Genomic DNA, 18466 nt, shown 5'->3' with positions numbered 1-18466 from the left:
AGGCAGCTGGTGCTAACAGCTCCAAGGGAAGCTTAAAAGCCGCAGGGCAAGAGGAGGGGAGAACCATGCCTATGCGTGGCCAGCAGACAGCCACAGAGACACCGGCCAGCCTGCTCCCTGCCATGCCGAACACCCCCTGAAGGCCACCCACAGACCAGCATTCGTTCTGTGGCCAGCATCACAAGGTGGTTGGAAAGCAGGTGGGGCCTCTGACCCTTCCCACTCAGGGGGCTCCTTTTGGCAGTGGGGCAGGAGACATTTCCCCCAAGAGGCTTTTTCCCAGCTGCTGAGAAGCACAGAAGTACCCGGTCTTTGCTCTTGTGGTGAAAGGGGTTAATACGTTTAGGTGGCCTGGCTAGCTCAGCTGGCAGCACCTCTGGCTCTTATTCTGAAGGTTGAAATTACAATTCCCTGTTTGGGTGCTTGGGGCTCCTCTTCAACAATACAACACACAATCTGCTTAAGCCCCCGCCCAGTAACCTGGGGAAACTAACCCTGGCCACTGGGTGCCTCTAAGAGGCGATACTTTCCCCACTCACAACCACTGAGTGTAGAAAAGAAACTAAAGGAGGAAAATCACCTTGTATTAACTTGGGAAACACCACAATCAGGATTCATAACACAACACTATGAGCAAAACACCTGCCCCACAGTGCGCTGGGCAATGGCCTTTTGCCTCGGGCTCCTAAATCCAGACACCAGAAGCTCTGTGGATGTGCCCCTCCCTTCACTGCACCTCACCCACAGCTGCTGTCCTGGGTCACTGAAAACCCAGAGTTCACCTCTCACCTCCTGGGGGGAAAGCCCCTTTCTCCCTCCGCTGTCTGGCCACATTGCCGGCCACTTGCCGTTCCCCCCTGTCACCGCTCTGCTGGCCACCCTCTGTGCTCTGGGACGTCTTGTGGTCCCACCAGGAGCGGAACAGGCTCCCTAAAAGTAGCGGCCACCAGAGCCTGAACAGTAGCCCCATCCCTTCCACTCAACAACACGCCCCTGCCCCACCCCTTCTCCCCAAGGCCCCGCTCCTATGTTGCCTCTTCCCCCCAAGACCCCACCTCCCGCTCACTGCTCTCCATCCCCTCCCCACCCTCACTCGCCCTTACAGTCGTTACAAAGTGGCAACCTCCCTCCCATTTTTAAAAGTCCTGGGGTGTTGTTCCCCCCTGTTCAGGCACCCCTGGGGCCCTGCACTTCACACAGCTCTCCCTGATTTCAGCTGTTAGTGAGGGAGCCTCACTGCTAGCGCAGACTGGGCAGTTTCTTGCATGAGAGACACTGTCCCAAAGCAGGACTAATGCTTAGAGCTGGTTATCAGTGATTTCAGATCTGTTGGTCTGCAGCAAGACTCTCCATTGAGTCTTAACCAGCTCTGTTATTACACAGGGAAGAACAAAAGGGTCAAATGGGGCCTGGAACCCTTAAGAAGGATCCACCTCACCAAGTACCAACACTTGTCGCTCCCTGCTCTCAGCTCCACTGAGAATGTTTTGGGGTCACTCCTTGCCTGTATCAACCTAGGGGGTCTCGGAGAATCACAATTAACAGATGCTCCAATGGTGCAATTGGTTAGTGCACAGTACTTATAGAGCAGTGCTGAGAGGAGCTAGGCTGATGTTATGAGTTCAAACCTCACCTACAGCATGGGTTTTCATTAGCAAAATGGCTTCACTCCCTTATTTGGCCCTGTGGAATGTAGAACTCTAGCCCTGGGGAAACTGAGGCAGGGGAGGAGTCAAAAATGCCCCCTTCACTTATTATCTCCTCTCCAGAGTGCAGATGAGAATCTACAATCCTTTCTCCCCCCTGTGCCAGGATCCCTCAAGCAGAGCCTGGAGTCCTGCCCATCCTTGACCCCTGAGCCTGGAGGGAGAGGAGCAAGGAGCCATTGTTAGAGGGCTTTCCCTTCCCCCGCCCACTTCCCTGGCTCTTGTCACACAATCAATAAGCAGCAAAAGACCAGAAGTCGGAAGCGCAGACAAAGGGATGTTTACTGGGGTTAGTTTCCAAGCCAGCAGATTTCAAAGCCCTTCACACCAGTCGGGCTTATCTCTATACACCCAGAGAGTCTGTTCCACGTTGTTCCCTTCCCAGCTCTGACACCGCAGAGCATTTACCCCACATCCCTACAGACAATTCTTTCCTGGGTGCTGGCTGGTGATTCCTGCCCACATGCTCAGGGTTTAGCTGATTGCCATATTTGGGGTCGGGAAGGAATTTTCCTCCAGGGCAGGTTGGCAGAGACCCTGAGGGGTTTCACCTTCCTCTGCAGCGTGGGGCATGGGTCACTTGCTGGAGGGTTCTCTGCACCTTGAAGTCTTTAAACAACGAGTTGAGGACTTCAACAGCTCAGACATAGGCCAGGGGTTTGTTACAGGAGTGGGTGGGTGAGAGTCTGTGGCCTGCGTTGTGCAGGAGGTTGGACTGGACGATCACAATGGTCCCTTCTGACCTTAAAGTCGATGAGTCTATGAGCTCTGACACTGCAGCGTGTTTACCCCATGTCCCCCTTCCCAGCTCTGACACCACAGAGCTTTGGCTGTGTCCCTGTTCCCCGTTCCCTAGTCCCATCCCCCCCCCCCCCATTAGCATGATTCCAATTTCCTCTTCCACTTCCTGTCTGACCCCAGTTTACACAGTAATATTCTCAGCTAGATCTTAACCAATCATTGTAACTAACCAATTCTAACCTATTGTAACAGAATTCTCTAACCAATTATATCCCACTCCCCTAATTAACTTACACTCAGCAAAATTAACTCGGCAGCAGACAGAAACAATTAGAGAACCAGACAGATTGACAATAGAAAAGTGGGGGCCAGAAAGATAAACCCTACAGAAATGAGGGTTTCACAACCACAACCATTGAGAAGGGATTTCTTGACAGACCGGATGCTCCCTTAAGATCTGTTTCGTTATCTGGTGGTGATGGGCACTATTGGGACAGGATCGTCTTCCTAACAGCCCAACCCCACCTTAGTTCAGTGTGACGGGTTTGGGAGGTGAGGATGGGACCGTTCGCTTCCCAGCTTATGGCTGCCCCTGCTGCTTAGCCAAAGGCCTTAGCCTAGGAACAAGGGCTCAGACTCTCCTAGGGAGAGAAGGCCCAGACACAGGCAGACTGGGATTTTGGGTCTTTGTTTTATACCCCTGTCACTAGCTAAGTGATAAAAATACACCTAAGTTCTTAAAAGTCTAGGCCTGTACAGGCAGCCTGAATATCTCTATTCTAACAGCCATCGGTCCCTGTGGGAAAATGATCTATTCAGGGTTGTCCCTAGACATTTTGGTGCCCTACAGGGCACCCCTGTCCCCCAGCCCGAGCTGGCAGAGCGGAGCGGGCTGGGGCCAGGTCACTCCACTTCCCGCCACCCGGTAATTGCAGGGCAGGCCCGACCCCACACTCACGGGGCGGCGGGAAGTGGAGTGATCCGGCCTCAGCCTGCTGCACTCTGCTCCCAGCCTTGGAACTTGGAAGTTGGGGGGGAAACGCCCCCCCAGCACTCACCAGTGGCGTGGCTGGGAGCTGGTGGAGCAGAGCAGGCTGGGGCCAGGTCGTTCCACTTCCCACCGCCCGGTGAGTGCCGGGTGCACCTGATCCCCCCTGCTGTCCACCGGGATGTAGCTCAGAGGAAGGGGTGGAATGGGGGGGGGGAAATGGAGTGGGAAGAGGCGGCATGGGGGCAGAGCAGGGGTGGGGGCTTTAAGGAAGAGGCGGAGCAGGGGCAGGGGCAGCTTTCCTGGCCGGCTCAGCCAGCCGGGGGTCGAGTTCCCCGCTGGAGCAGTACGCAGCTGCGTAGGGCACCAGGAAATTTGGGGCAATTTGGTGCCTCCACATCCCTTAACCAGGCAGCGTCCCTGTGGTGTGGGCTGCTGTCTCAATCTTTCTCACCCTCTTGTCTTGAGTCTCCTGTGTCTCTGCTTTCTAAGCACAGATTAACTCTGGCTGTTCAGAGGAGGGCAGGACCATGCCTATGTGTGGCCAGCAGACAGCGACAAAGACCCCTAGCCAGCCTGCTCCCTGCCATGCCAAACCCCCACTTGTTGAGATGAGTTCCTGTCTGCATCCTGTAAAACTTGCCAATACCGGTATTGCCCTGGCCTCTTCGTTTGTCATTCAGTGTTGGACCCATTCTAAGGCAATATGCATTTCCTCACCTTTTGGGGGCGAAGCCAGACTTTTAGGCACCTGCTCCCCTACATGGTGTTAACTTCGCTTGTGCCAATCAGAAACGGACACAAACAGGTTTTGGGCCCCGTCCCCTATGACCCTTCTATGATGTCATAGTGGGTACTTAATGGCCTGCCTGCCATGTGCAGGCAGGGAGAGGAGAAAGAAAACGAATCCTGTGTATACCCGTGTATTCTGTGTATACCTGTGTATCCTGTGTATACCCGTGTGTCTTGTGTATACCTGTAACCGAGCCTGATCACCTCGAAGCCTCTCTCTCAGCTCACGTGTTTCAAATAGAGCTTCTACGTTTGCCGGTCGTTATGCGTTGGTTTGTATTTGTAAGTATCAGTTATTACTAAATGCTGCATCTTTGTTTATAAATATTGTTAGTAGATATTTTAGTCATTGTGTGTTTTAAGTTTCATTAACTCTATTAGCTAATCTTACGCTGCTCCCTTACCCCTTGTAATTATCCCCAATAAAACTTTTAAATTGATTAAGTTTAGTGTGTGTGTGTGTCTGCAGTTTGCATCGTGACCCACACTCTCCTTGCATCCCTTACCAATATAGTCTGTTGCCACGTGCAGCCTGGTAAATAACAGGCCTGCATTTTCTTTCGCCCCTGCGAGTCCGTGGCAATCTACATGGCGTCACGAACAGGATGCAAGGAAGTTGGGCCATGCCCATGGCACGCTGCAGACCGCGCAGATGATGAAACTGAACAGTTCCAACATTTGCAGTTTCACCTTTTTACTAGCCAAAATTCGACTAATCCAAAAATAGAATGGATCTGTTCCCTTGGCTCGGGCAAAACTCTAAAAGGCTATACTGTACCATTAACCCTGGCAGATACGGGATGCCTCCACCGGTGCCACCCGAGCTTTAGGTGTCAGCCAGCCGATTGTTCTCTACAGCCTCAGTGCACGGAGACTGTGGAGAACCTCGGCGCTGCAGATCCCTCTCAGCTTTGGAGAGAATGTAGCCGCATTGTTAGAAAATCCGGAGGTACCGTTTCCAAATTGATTCCCCCACCTCGGGTAATGCCTGCTGATCCGGCACACAAATTATTATGCCAAATGATAAAAGAATTAGATTTAATTAAGAAAACCAAAAAATTGCGACCCGATGAATATAAATCTGAGGATGTTTCCACCGTCCTGTTTAGCATGCTATGCAAGGCCCTTGATCTGTGCTCTGTCCTTCACGGGGGCACTATGTTTGCAGCTAAACAGGCAGCCCCAGGCTCACCTAAAGATGATAATGAGGAAAAGACAGAAAAGGTAGAGCCCATCACTACCCCTCTCCTCTCAAGTCCCTCTCAAAAAATTTTGCCACCCCCATATGACGCTCCTAAAACTCCCCTGTATCCAACTCTGCCAACAGCCCCAGAATTTACTGAATCTGAAACTGTAGCAGAAGCTTTGCCTGTTGCGATAACTAAAACTAAAATAGATGCACAAACAGGCAACACCACGCAGGTTACTGAACTGCGAACTCGTACTAAGGCCGAACTTAAAGAGTTTTTAAAGGAAACGCAACGAAAAACCGATGAGGCCCCTATGGTTTGGATTGGACGGCTAGCCTTAGAACACGGAGCCGAACTGGTGGACCGTGAGGAGGCTGGCATCTTAGCTAAAACGGCCAATTGGGCACGAGGCTTCCCGGGTCATGCTTTATTAAATAATCGCATTTGGCCACTTACTATCCCGGCAGCTGCCATTTTAGCAATGCAAGGCAGTTTTAAAGGCTTGTATATCCCCCCGGGAGCCTTAGTCACTCCACACGATTTAATATGGGCAATCGCAGGAGCTTCCATAGCCCTGTGGGATCCACTACAAAACCCACTTAATTTAACTGTTCAACAGCAATTGGTGGCCACACCCTTTATATATGTTACTGATCCCACCCAAATTCCTGTCTCAGCAGAGGCAGTTGATTTAGCATTAGAAGCTGCCCCTGGAGCTGACACCGGTGCCATGCTGCACTTGCATGCAGCTGTTCGCAGATCTATCTTAACGTTATTTGAAGTAGTTAGTAAAATTAAGTTGTCACAGCAGCCCCTGCCTGTTGTCCTCCCAGTTGAGTCGCCACCAAAAGACCCTCCAAAGAGTCAGTTTAATCCCCAAAAACATTCTGAGAGAACTAAAGCTGAACGGGCACGATTTGGCTTCCTTCTTAACAAAGGAATCCCCAAAGAAGCCCTGCGTAAAATGTCAGGCCAAGAGCAGCAAAATATAGCCGAACAGCTAGGCTGGAAAAGTTGGGAGGACTACGTTAAATCAAAAAACGAATAGGGGCCGGATGCTGCCCGGCCCAAATTAAAGACCCCACCGATGAACGCCCATACGCCACCCTGTTAGTTAATGGTGACACTCCCACCTCCTTTTTATTAGACACTGGAGCTCAAGTTAGCATTATTGAGCCCAACGTTCCCCACTATCCTACTGGCTCCTTTATGTTTGTTCAAGGCCTCAATGCAGTACAAGAAAAACCCGTGGTTTGGGTTAAAATTGCCCATGGAAAATACATAAGAAAAATAAAAGCCTTGTTAGGATCAAAAAATCTGCTAGGTGTCTCAGATATTAAAAAATTTAAACTGCATAATCAACTTCTGCAAGCCCTCCCTATAACCGTAGGCGATCACTCCCCCTATGCCCCCGAAGTAGTTAACTCCCAGCCATGGAAATTTTCCCCTATCCCCACAAAATCCGAAGGGCTTCCCCTTATTGAAGCCTTGCTCACTCAGCTTCTAAAAGAGAAAAAGATAGAAAGGGTTACTGCATCCACCTTTCTGTCCGCGGGTTGGGGTATTCCCAAGCCCGGCGATCCCTCTAAATATCGCCTTGTCATTGATTATAGACAAGCTAACAGCCGTGTAAAGCCTATTGCATTTTCCAGCTCTGTCACCATTCCAGAAATACAGCGGCAACTTAGCGATGCAAGTAATCAGTGGGCATGTACTCTTGATTTAAAAGATATGTTTTACCAAATCCCACTCCAGGACACACAAGGAATCTTAAATTTTGCTTTTAAGGGCGTCCAATATAAATGGAAAGTCTGCCCACAGGGGTTCTGTAATTCACCTGCACTTGCATCATCCCATCTCAGTATCACATTACAAAAGGTAAAACCCCTACAGGATGTGTCTGTGTTAGCCTATGTAGATGACATTATCATTTGTGGTCCCAATCCACAAACAGTTCAAAGTACCACCCAAATGGTAATAGATGCATTAGAAGCAGATGGGTGGCAAATTAACAAAACAAAGAGCCACCTGCAGGCCAGCCAGCAATTCTCATTCTTGGGACTCCATTTCACTCCCACCACTCACACACAAGCCCCAGCCAGCGTATTAGACCCTTGGACAGAGGCCCCTCCAAAAAATAAACGAGAGCTTCAGCAGCTACTAGGTCTTCTTAATTATCACCGCCAATATATTCCGGCGCAATTAATTTCTAACCTAGAAATCCTACAAAGCTCTCTCTCTTCTAAACGCTCCCGAGAAGTGTGGAATGCATCAGCACAAAACAGCTTAGAGAAGCTAGCTGGCTGGTTCGCCTCTAACCCCGCCCTAGCCCGTTTTAATTCCCAAGAACCCCTCAACATTGATTTGTTTATCACAAAACACCATGTAGGGTTCACTGTATTGCAACATGGTACGGCCATTTACAATTGGGCCCATCGCCTGTCTGGACCCCAGTATAACTATGGTCTGGTGGGAAAAATGCTACTGGCTGCGTCCAGTGCTCGTCACTGGTCCCAAATCCCTATCCCAGGTACCCTGTCTGGACCACGTGTCCATTTAATCCCGTGGCTTACAAGTACCCCTCCACCCAAGTTTCATGGCACTACTCGCACCTGGCAGCTTCTATGTTTCCAGGTTGAGGTAGCTTGGCAGGCATGGACCCTTACTCCCAGCGATAACATCTTAGCCCCCCCATCTCACCAGCCGTTATGCATTGAAGTAAAATATGATCCCTGGGTTGTGTCTGACGGGGGCACCTCACCATCCCCTAGGGCGGGAGTTCTTTGTTCCACATGTAATCACTTTAATGGGCAGTTACTGCCCCCCTCCTGCTCCGCACAAGAATGCGAAGTGCAGGGCGTTCTGTTAGCTGCCCAGCATGTTGCTAATGCCCACTCTGCCAACAAGCAAGTTGTTTTTCAGAGGAGGGCAGGACCATGCCTATGTGTGGCCAGCAGACAGCGACAAAGACCCCTAGCCAGCCTGCTCCCTGCCATGCCAAACCCCCACTGAAGGCCACCCACAGACCAGCATGCAGGGCGGCTGCTGATGCTCTGTGGCCAACATCAGAAGATGGTAGGAAAGCAGGGCCAGCCCCCATGGTGGCGCCTCTTACCGTTCCCACTCAAGGTGCTCACTTTGGCAGTGGGGCAGGAGATTTTACCCCAAGAGGCTTTTGCCCAGCTGGTGAGAAGCAGAGAAACACCCAGGCTCCCAAGGCGCTATTTAGCAAGTACCCTCCAGCACAGGGACAGGCGCACACTTGGAAGAGGGAAACTGCTCCACACTCTAGCCCGGGCAGCCGCCCATTTTCTTTGGCAAGTCAGGAATGGCAAAGGCGAGACTGGAAGCACTTGGGGCTCATGCCCCAGCCTTTGTGACTCCCAACCCCCAACTCCTTCCCGGGGCTCTAGCTGAAGCCAGAGCATTGGCCGGAGCGGCCAAGAAGAGGTTCCAGCCCTGAAGGGAGCAGGACATTCAGCCCAAAGGTAAAACTGCACAAGCACAACAGGACTCGAACCCTCAATTACCTGATCAGAAGTCAGATGTCTTATCTATTAGGCCACATGGTCACACTAGAAAAACCTCGCCAAGTACTTCTTTAGAGAAGACGGACACTGTGTTTCTCAGACTCAGGTCATCTACTGAGGGGGCCTGAGACTCTCTGGGCACAAGAAGTTGAGTTCCCAGCGAGATTTGAGACAATTCTCTGGAGCCAGGTGCAGGGCTTTGGCAGGGAGGCTCAGGCATGGGGGATTGAGGTGCAGCGGATGGACCGGCTGTCTAGGTACAGAGATTTAGTTGCACTGAGGCACAGGAGGGAGGAGGAATCATGCCGATGGTCAGTGGCTGTGCAGAAAAAAGGGTGTTGATTCCCCCATCCTAAATGGGCAGGTTGGCTTGAGCCTTCTCTCTGCTGCAGAGCATGGTGGGGACTGCAGCTCATCCCTTGTGGGGCAGGAAAGCACAGGTGCAGGGCGCTGGGCTCCGATGCACCTGGAAGGCAGCTCCGGTGGGGTGGGGCAGGGCCTGTGGTTTACGTTCTGCATTGCCTGGTGCTGGGCCATTGCACAATCCCTAGCCATGCCGCACAGCGCACCCCGAGAGGAGGTGGGGGACCAAGCAGATGATCCAGCATGAGGGGGAGAGGATGTGTGGTTGGGGGAAGAAAGGCCTGGGGCTGCACTGGAGGAGTGCAGAGCAGGGGTGACACCCCAGAAACCTGCAGCAAAGGGATGGACAGGTGGGCTGGGTGGATAGAAAAGGCAGTGAGCCTAAAAGGGGAGGGGGGTCTAGTGGTCAGAGCAGGGAGGGGGCTGGGTGCCAGGACCTCTGGATTCTATCCCTGGCTCTGGGAGCAGAGGAGGGTCTAGAGGTGAGAGCAGGGGGACTGGGAGCATCTTCCTAATTCACAGGGTAGTTCTCTTCCCAGCTCGTGCGAGAGCGGGAAGCGCCACCAGCCCCATTTCCTGGATAGGAGAACTGAGGCCCAGAGAGGCTGAGTGATGTGCCCAAGGACACTCGGGAAGTCTGTGGCAGAGCACAGCATGTTTCTCCCCCTCCCGCCCCGTGGGGTCTGGCCTGTTACTGGGTGGTGCAGGGGCGGGGTCTCAGGAGAAGGAGCAGTGGGAGGGCGGGGTCTCGGGGCAATATGAGGGCGGGGTCTCGGGTGATCGGGTGGTGCAGGGGTGGGGTAATAGGGGAAGGGGCAGTGTGGGGCGGGACTCAGGGGAAAGGGGCAGTGTGGCACTGGGGACTGGGGGGAAGAGGCGCTGTGTGGGCAGGGTCTCGGGGTAAAGGGGAAGCATGTGGGTGGGGCCTCGGGGGAAGGGGCGATGCAGGGGCAGGGATTAGAGGGAACAGGTGGTGCAGGGGTGGGGTCTAGGGGCAATGTGAGGGGCAGAACTTTGGGGGAAGGGGAGGCGGGGCTTTGGGGGGCAGGCACAGCGAGGGGGCAGGGCTTTGGGGGAAGGGGCAGGGCTTTGGGGGCGGGCACAGCGGGGGGGGGGCCGGGGAAGGAGCAGGACTCATTCAGTCCAGGGGCGGGTCTGTCTGGGGGTGACACTGTCCCTGTAGCGGGTGTTTAAGCCGGGCTCCCCCGGGGAGGGGGCGGGGCCGGGGGCAGCGGGAGTCGGGGGGTGACACGCGGCCGGTGCCTGGGCCCGGCGGACCCACCCAGACCCGCTCACACCCGGGCGAGGGGGGGGGGCGTGTTACAGCCCCAGCGAACAAGGGGCGCCGGGAACATCCCCGCGGGGCGGACACGTGGATCCAGTCCCCGGACAGAGCCAGACCCGGCCCCGCCCCCAGTCCTCGGCCCCCGCCCCGACCAGCTGCTTTGTGCCGGGGGGTGAAAGGGGCGAAGCGGCGCAGCACGTTCCTGCGCGGGACAGCGTCACACCCTGCACGGGGGGGCGGGGCCGGGGCTCCCTGGGGGGGCGGGGATGAGGAGTTGCGTTGGGGGAGGAGGTGTCAGGTTGACCAGGGACCCGCCCTTAGCTGGGCTGGAGAGGACGGAGGCGCCCCGGGGCAGGCTGGGAGTTGAAGTTCCTGGCTTGTCTCAGAGTGGAAGTGATGAGCAGTTGCTCAGGCAACGCCCCCTTCCCGGTGCACTCTGGGAAGCGTAGTTCTCTCACACGCGGCCTCTATTGGAGGACGTCAAGTATCAGAGGGGTAGCCGTGTTAGTCTGGATCTGTAAAAGCAACAAAGAATCCTGTGGCACCTTATAGACTAACAGACGTTCTGCAGCATGAGCTTTCGTGGGTGAATGCCCACTTCATCAGATGCAAGTCTTGGGTATTCACCCACGAAAGCTCATGCTGCAGAACGTCTGTTAGTCTATAAGGTGCCACAGGATTCTTTGTTGCTTCTATTGGAGGAGGGGCCGTAACTCGTCACTTCGCCGCGCCCCTCCCCGCTCCCTGATTGGCAGAGAGAACGCGGGACAGAGACTCGGCGCGTGGGGGGAGGCCCCGGTTCCCTCGCCCCGAGGGTTCGCTGCCCCCCCCCCCCGGCTCGCGCTGCGGCCGTTGGGATTCGAATCCCGCTCGTGGCCAGGGGCGGCCCCAGCCCTGGGGAGCCGGGGTGCTGCGCGGCTCAGTCCCCGCGGGCGGCACCAGTGGGACCCGCCCCGGCGCTGCTGGGGGGTCCCGGAGCGGACGCGGCTCGGGGGCAGCCGGCGGGGCCGGTCCGAGGGGCGCTGGGGCGGGGCGGTGAGTGGCGGCTCCGCACGGGGGGGCCGGGGGCTCAGACCCCCAGTTCCAGGCGCCAGGCCCAGCCCCTGCCCCGGGAGCAGCCCACACGCGGCAGCCTGGGGCCGCGGGGCCGGGCGATGTCCCATCCCGTGTGCGCAGGGACCAAGGGGCAGAATCAATCTGTGGTTGTCGCAGTTCAGGGGCTGCAGCCTCGTCACCCACCCGGTCACTGACTGAACTGCAGAGCAGCCGGGATCCACTTCCCCGCGGCCCCGCCCGGCTCACCCCATCCCCCCCTCCCGTCGCTCGCTCTCCCCCACCCTCCCTCACTTTCACCAGGCCGGGGGGAGGGGGGTGCAGGCTCTGGGCTGGATTAACATGGGGGCAAATCAAATCAGGCCATGTCCCTGTGGGGAGGGGGTTTCACTTGTTGATAAAGGGCGGGGGGAGACCTCAGTCTCTGTCTGTGTCTCTCTGTCTCCTCAGGATATTGGGGTTGAGTTTCCTGGGTCAGACGCTGCTGATCTAGAAAAGGATTAGGCATTTATATGGACAATATCTTAACTTGGCTGGTATACAAAATTTAGAAGGGATATAAATCTTCATGCTTCAGGATATAAGCCTACCACTAACTGATGGGGGTCAGGAAGAAACTTCTCCTATGGGCAGGTTAATCCATAATTGTTTTTCTATGGGGTTTCTCAGACTTTCCTCTGACACAGCTGGGCCTGTGACTTGCCCTGAAAAATAGATCATTGGTGAACCTTTATATTATGGGGCTGATCATTTTTTTTGTTTTACAGTAGTGTTTAGCTGTCCCAACCAAAATTCAGGGTCCCATTACAAAAACCTAATAAGAGATTGTCCCGTGCCTCAATTACAAGCTAAACAAATAGACAAGATAGGTAAACAGTAGCATAAAGAAGTATTAACCTCCATTTATAGATGGGGAACTGAGACAGAGATGAAGGACCAGATTTTCAAAGGTATTTAAGTGCTTAAGATGCAAACAGATGCTTAAAGATGCTTTTGAAAATCCCACCAGCAGGTTAGGTGCATAACACCCACCAATTTCAATAGGACTAAGGCGCCAAACCTAACTTAAGCACTACTGGTCTATTTCCTGGGTTTCAGTTTTCACCAAAACGAAATATGGTTCTGCTCACTGATGCCTAGAATATTCCTGGAATTTTAGAATTGATTGGATGTGGTGTTCACAAGTTCATGTTACAAATAGAGCAATGCCATCAGGTAGAGTGAAGAACTCACATTACTCAGTAAACAAGTTTTCAAATGTTTTCCTCACACAGATCATTTCTTCAGATAAAGAATATTTCTTCTCCCAACCCGCCCTGCCTCACACCTACAGTACCCCGCAGCAACAAGAGAGCTCAGTGACATGAGAAGGTAATTTTAGGACAGGATTAAGGGCATGGGTGCAAACCAAGTGGTTTAAAAGTGATGGGTGCAGTCAGTCATTACATGGTGATGGACACAGTCTGTGACATCACACTCCATTGCCAAGGAAACAATTGTGACATCTCATGCAGAGGAGTGTAAACAAGAAGTGGGCAGCATTATCTTCTGCAAATATAAACAACTTGTTTGTCTGAGTGATTGGCTGAATAAGATATTATATTATGCCCATAACATTGCAGGCCATAGATGGTCAAAACACCTGGCTTTATGGTCACCATTGTGGTGATGGCACTTTCACATCACTGGTACCCGATGGCCATAGATGGTCAAACCTTGTGGGATTTTTCCTTATATGGACACTCAGAGCCACAAGTAACAGATGACCCATCTCAGGCGAGTAATAAAGAGATTGTGTGACATGCCAGCCAGCCTCTGCCTATAAAGGCTGGAGCTGCCAGTTTGGCCCACAAGCTCCAGAAATCCCAACAAGAACAGGCTGGCTGCCTCTTGTAGGCAAGACTTGAAAGCCAGACGCCTAGCGTGATGGAAACAAATAGAAGGCGCAGAAGCTGTGACAGGTTAGATCACAGGGACCTCTGAAAGGGAGGGATGGAACTAGGATGACCAGATAACAACTGTGAAAAATCGGGACAGTGGTGGGGGATAATAGGAGCCTATATAAGAAAAAGCCCCAAATATCAGGACTGTCCCTATAAAATGGGGACATCTGGTCACCCTAGATGGAACATTTTTACAGTTCTTGGCAATAACACATTAGTTACAAAAATTACCATTAGCAATAACAACAAATTCATTGCAGGTGTCCACCTACAATCATTTTTGTCATCATGCCACACCTTTGGCTCAATACCATTGGGGTTTGGGCCTTTTAGGGTTAACCTGTGGCTTCCCTTTGCAAAATTAAGTTCTCTCTTTCCTCCTTGTTCTGAAGGATCAAACCCTGATTTTTCTTGCTTAACAGAATTCACTGGCTGATGGGGTGGGCCTTCTTTGCTAACAGCTCTTAGCAAGTCTTTCCTCTCCCTGCCAGCCAAGTAATTTGCATCAACACAGAAGCACAGACTGCTCACTTAAAGAATCAGAATGGAGACATTCCTGTTCCAACACCATAGTCTTCCCAACCGGCTGGCCAAACACAGCCACTTGGTTATATAAGCTCAACTTTCTTATCAGCTCTTACTCCATCTGAGACCTTTTCAAAGCTATCCACACTAGATCTTTCAAAAGGAAAGTCAGTGGATTTTTACATATCTTCCTAACCAGTCTTTAAAGGGTTAAGTCAGTCTGTGAGTTAATTAACTCTTTCTGGCCCTGTGGCCTTCCAATGAGATATTATATTATACCCATAACATTACAGGCCATATATGGTCAAAATAGCCATGGCCAGGCTGGGACCGGGCCAGGCCTGGGGCGCTCACCTGGGGCCAGGCTGGGGCTGGCGAAACCAGGCCGGAGGGAGCCGCTCAGCTAGGAACAGGCTGGAGGGAGCCGCTCAGCTGGGCTGGGCTGGGCTGGGCCTTGCTGTGTCTCCCTGGAGCCCTCCTCACGTTCCTTTCCCCTGGTACAGCCTTTGTTCCAGCTCAGGTGGCAGCTAGTGGATTTCTCATGATGGCTGCCCCATTTGTTCTCTTCCACCCAGATACAGATAGAAAAGTGATACATTTATAGAAATAGGATGACCACACTCAGTAGATAATAAGCTTTGTAATGATACCTTACAAGAGACCTTTTGCATGAAGCATAGTCCAGTTACATTATATTCACACTCATTAGCATATTTTTATAAAATCATATAGAATGGAACATGACAACAGTGAAGACGATGACAGCGGAGACACCTCCGAAGAAATGCCCTAGAGCCCTTGGGCCGTCACGCTTCAGGAATGTGCGTGAGGTACTAGGAGACCTGGAGATGGCGGGTGTCCTGCTGGCCATAGGTCAGTGTTGTGAACCCCCAGTTGCTAGGCTGAGTTTATCCATCCCCTGGCAATAAAACATTGTCTTGTTTTCACAGCCACTTTTGATCTCCTGGCTTCTGTCCCCTACCCTGCTGGCAGGCCATTGTGCAGCACCCTTTCCAGCCCACCTGGGTGCAGGAGATCGAGGAAGAGAGCATCTGCCATCCAGCTCCATCCCATCTAGCGCAAGTGAGTGGAGGTCTCCAGAGCCATCGCCAGGGTGGTGGGAATGGCCCAGCAATAGGGCTCCCAGCCCTTCCCTTGCAGGAGATTGTTCCCAACATCGAGAGTCTTTGGGGAGGGCAGAACCTGCCAGGTGCTGAACACCCACAACCGCAAGCAGTGAAATCAGTGGGAACTGAAGGCGACTCCTCCCTCCTAGGACTGGCACCTTGTGAACGAACTTTCATTGAGGACTGTCCGGGTTCTGCTCTTTCTCTGGCCTGGGAGGGAGCGGGGCCTACTGGGGTGGAGGGAGCTGCTTGTCCAAACTAATGGAGAGCCCCATTGCTCTGAAAGGACGAGACTCTCCCAGTTTCACAGGGCCCCATTGGTGAGGGGGAACATTGGGAGCAGCCTGTGCTGTGAGCTGCTGCCAGTGCGTGTGGGCGGCAGCCCCCCTGCCCTGGGGTGGGGTGTGTGGTGAGGAGGAATTGCCTCAGCCAAGGGGACGTGGACAGGGGAGCAGGCAGGCCTGTTAATGAGAGGCTGCCTTGAGCCAAGACTCATGGCTGCTCCCCACTCAGTTCCAGGATGGAGCGGTGGAAGTGGATGCTGAGGAGGAAGGCTGGGCAGGTGGCTCTGGAGCCAGTAGAGAGCAGCATCCATCTTGCCCAGGAGGAGAGTCGCCCCTCTGTCCCCGCGGGTGGGGAAGAGACCAGTGGGCAGGCAAAGCAGAGGAGCTCCCTGACCTTCTGGAGGAAGAGAAAGCCACCAGCTCCCTTAGCAGGCCCTGAGGCACCTTCTGGTCCCAAATGGAGGTGGCCCTGGGTGATGCTATGTAGGAGGGACCCAGGAGAGGGCGGGAGCCAGGCAAGGTGACTCTGCGGCTTCCTTTCCAGGAAGCAGAGGAGGCAGCAGCCCAGCCCCAGAGCCCAGCAGAAGCCATCCACCAGCCTGGCCACCGAGGAGCCTCCAGGCAGCCCAGAGCAGGAGCTGGGCGGCTCCGGCACAGGAACCAGCAGCTCCTCTGTGGGGTCTGACAGCCCTGAGGCTGAAGGCTCCCTCTGTGCAGGTGAGGGGAGACCCAGGGGACATGGGGAAGGACGGGGGCAGTGGGGGACTAGGAACACCCTGTGCCCATTGGGTCACCAAGGCGCCAGCACTGAGCCACGGGAGCCCCACTAACACCAGTCGGGGTGGCACAGCCACACCCTGCGGCAGGGGATGCTGGGCAGAGTCGGGGGAGCTCCAGCCTTCCCTGATGATGTTGGCGGGGGACAGACAGCCATGGGGCCCTGAGGCTGATGGGTCTGAGGGTGTCTCTGGGAGGGGCAGGGTGGGGCCCTCTATGCCATGGGGTTCCTTGTTGAGGATGGGGGACATTGAGCCATTTCTCTGCACTGCATCCCCCCAGTGGCAGCAGGGATTGTCCTTTCTCCTTCTCTCCCTGGTGCAGAGACCCCCAGTGCCCAGCAGCAGTGGGCTGAGGAGGAGGAAGAGGAGTGGGTTGAGGAGGAGGAGGAAGAGGAGGAGGAGGATGTGTCCCCTGAACAAGACACCATCAGGGTCATCCAGCAGCACCTCCAGGGCAGAGCTGAGGTACAAAAATCTTCCAGCTGCGCTGCCCCCGAGTCTGTCCTGCCCCTTGTTCCATCCCCACCCACGCAGGGGGGTCTTGTCCCAGAGAATCCATCACCCCCAATGGGGGGAACTTCTCCCCTGTTACCTGGCACCCCAAAGTGGGGGCATTTGTCTCACGCAGGCCAAGGTGTCCGCTCTCCACAGACACTGTCCCAGTTACAACCCCAGTCTGTTCAGGGCGACACTGGTTTCGGGAAGCGAGGCGGCTTTCCCTGTCCAACTCCATGGGGTTCCTGAGCCGTGGAGCTGGTGTAGGTGGGTTGGGGAGGTCCCCACCTAACCCACCCCCCTCTCTCTCTTCCCTCCCCCCAACTCCTAGTTGGTGGAGGACAGGTCCCAACAGCTCGGCTTCCTCCATGCTGTCCCACGTCTGTGCTTCTTGGCACAGCAGTAGGGGCTGGACACTCTGGAGCCCCAGGTCTCCAAAGCGGCCCTCGTGGAGAGCATTGCGGTGAGTGGAACCCCGTGTCTGGCCCCTGGGGCGCGGGACCCAGAAATGGGAGGAAAAGTTGGTGGGGCCAGAGGGGGAAAGCAGAGGACAGTGGTTCCTGGGCTGAGGAGCGGAGAGCTTCTGACACCGATGGGGAGCTGGCAGTGGGGGAGTTGTAAGGCCGTGTCTGCATCAGTCTATGAGCATTGGTATTTTCTTGAAATTTGTCAGACCAACCTAACTAACACCTAACCCACACTTGAACCTCTTTTCACACTCTTGCTCATTCTCAAGGTCTGCTTTGCCTTCAGACAGATCGTTGTCTTTCAGAACAGCCTTGCTCTTTCTTGTCTGTTTCACTCACTGAGGAGTCGGAGTAAACACTCACCTTCACTCTATTCTCAGACAAACACTAATATTAACTGTGCTACTGATTTGTGGAGTGGAAGATGCCATTTCTGGGGGCTTGTTCCCAAGCTGCAGTACTTTGTGTTCCAACATCTCCCAGCTTCCTTGGAGGAAAATAACACCAGGTTTCTTTGAAATATACATGGAAGAAGGAGTTTTTCACCCCAGATGGGACTTGAACCCACACTCTCTGGCTTAGGAAGCTAATGCCTTATCCATTAGGCTACTGGAGCTCTTAATTGCACCTGAAAGAGGGATGGAAATTCCCTCTCATAATTGCACATTCCTCATATTCAGAAGCCAAATACCCCATTTAATCGCCTTACAGAAATGTCTGCATCCCCTGGCAGTGAGGCAACTGGGCAGGTTGCTGACAGAGCTGAGCACCACCTTTCTGCCAGCCATCTTTAGAGAAGAACCCCACCCTAGAGTCACCCCTCCCTCCTTCAGCGCCTCCTCGGCTCTGGCTCTGAGTGGCAGTAGGATGATTAGGGGGTGAATCCGGGGCTGGAAGCGGGGTAAGGTCGACCTGTAAGGAGTAAGCAGGTGGGGCAGACCCAGGGGGAGGCTGTGGGCTGCTGGTCAGTTGTTGGGATCAGAGCTCCAGATCAAAGCTGACACCCTATAACCCTGGGTGTCAGCAGCAACCTGACACCCAGGGTTATAGGGCCGACACAGTGACCCCCTTACTGGCCTCGGTGACCCCAAAACCCTTGTTACTAAGGGCATTGAGGAGTCTCTGTCCATTAATAACTTCTGGGAGCTCCCCTGCGGGCTGCGGGAGTCAGCCGCCTCCTGCCTCACAGGTTAGACTC

General features: G+C 53.9%; 1 protein-coding gene and 1 long non-coding RNA gene across 2 annotated transcripts in view; one reads left to right on the top strand and one right to left on the bottom strand.

Moving 5' to 3' along the window:
* The window catches only part of LOC120375473 (zinc finger protein 271-like), a gene marked incomplete at its 3' end in the record, with an annotated part of 430987 nt that overhangs the window by 43503 nt on the left and 369018 nt on the right, over window positions 1-18466 (bottom strand). The gene's annotated exons all lie outside the window — the stretch shown is intronic.
* LOC120375479 lies at window positions 12146-16238 on the top strand. Its single transcript, XR_005586568.1, has 5 exons — window positions 12146-12281; window positions 12923-13019; window positions 14849-14989; window positions 15067-15199; window positions 16072-16238. It is a non-coding gene; the product is annotated as an uncharacterized LOC120375479 (long non-coding RNA).

The sequence above is a fragment of the Mauremys reevesii genome, linkage group 12 (assembly GCF_016161935.1).
Source record: "Mauremys reevesii isolate NIE-2019 linkage group 12, ASM1616193v1, whole genome shotgun sequence".
In the NCBI taxonomy this organism is placed as follows: Eukaryota; Metazoa; Chordata; order Testudines; family Geoemydidae; genus Mauremys; species Mauremys reevesii.
Note: the sequence above shows the minus strand (reverse complement) of the source record. Positions and strands in the feature narration are given on the sequence as shown.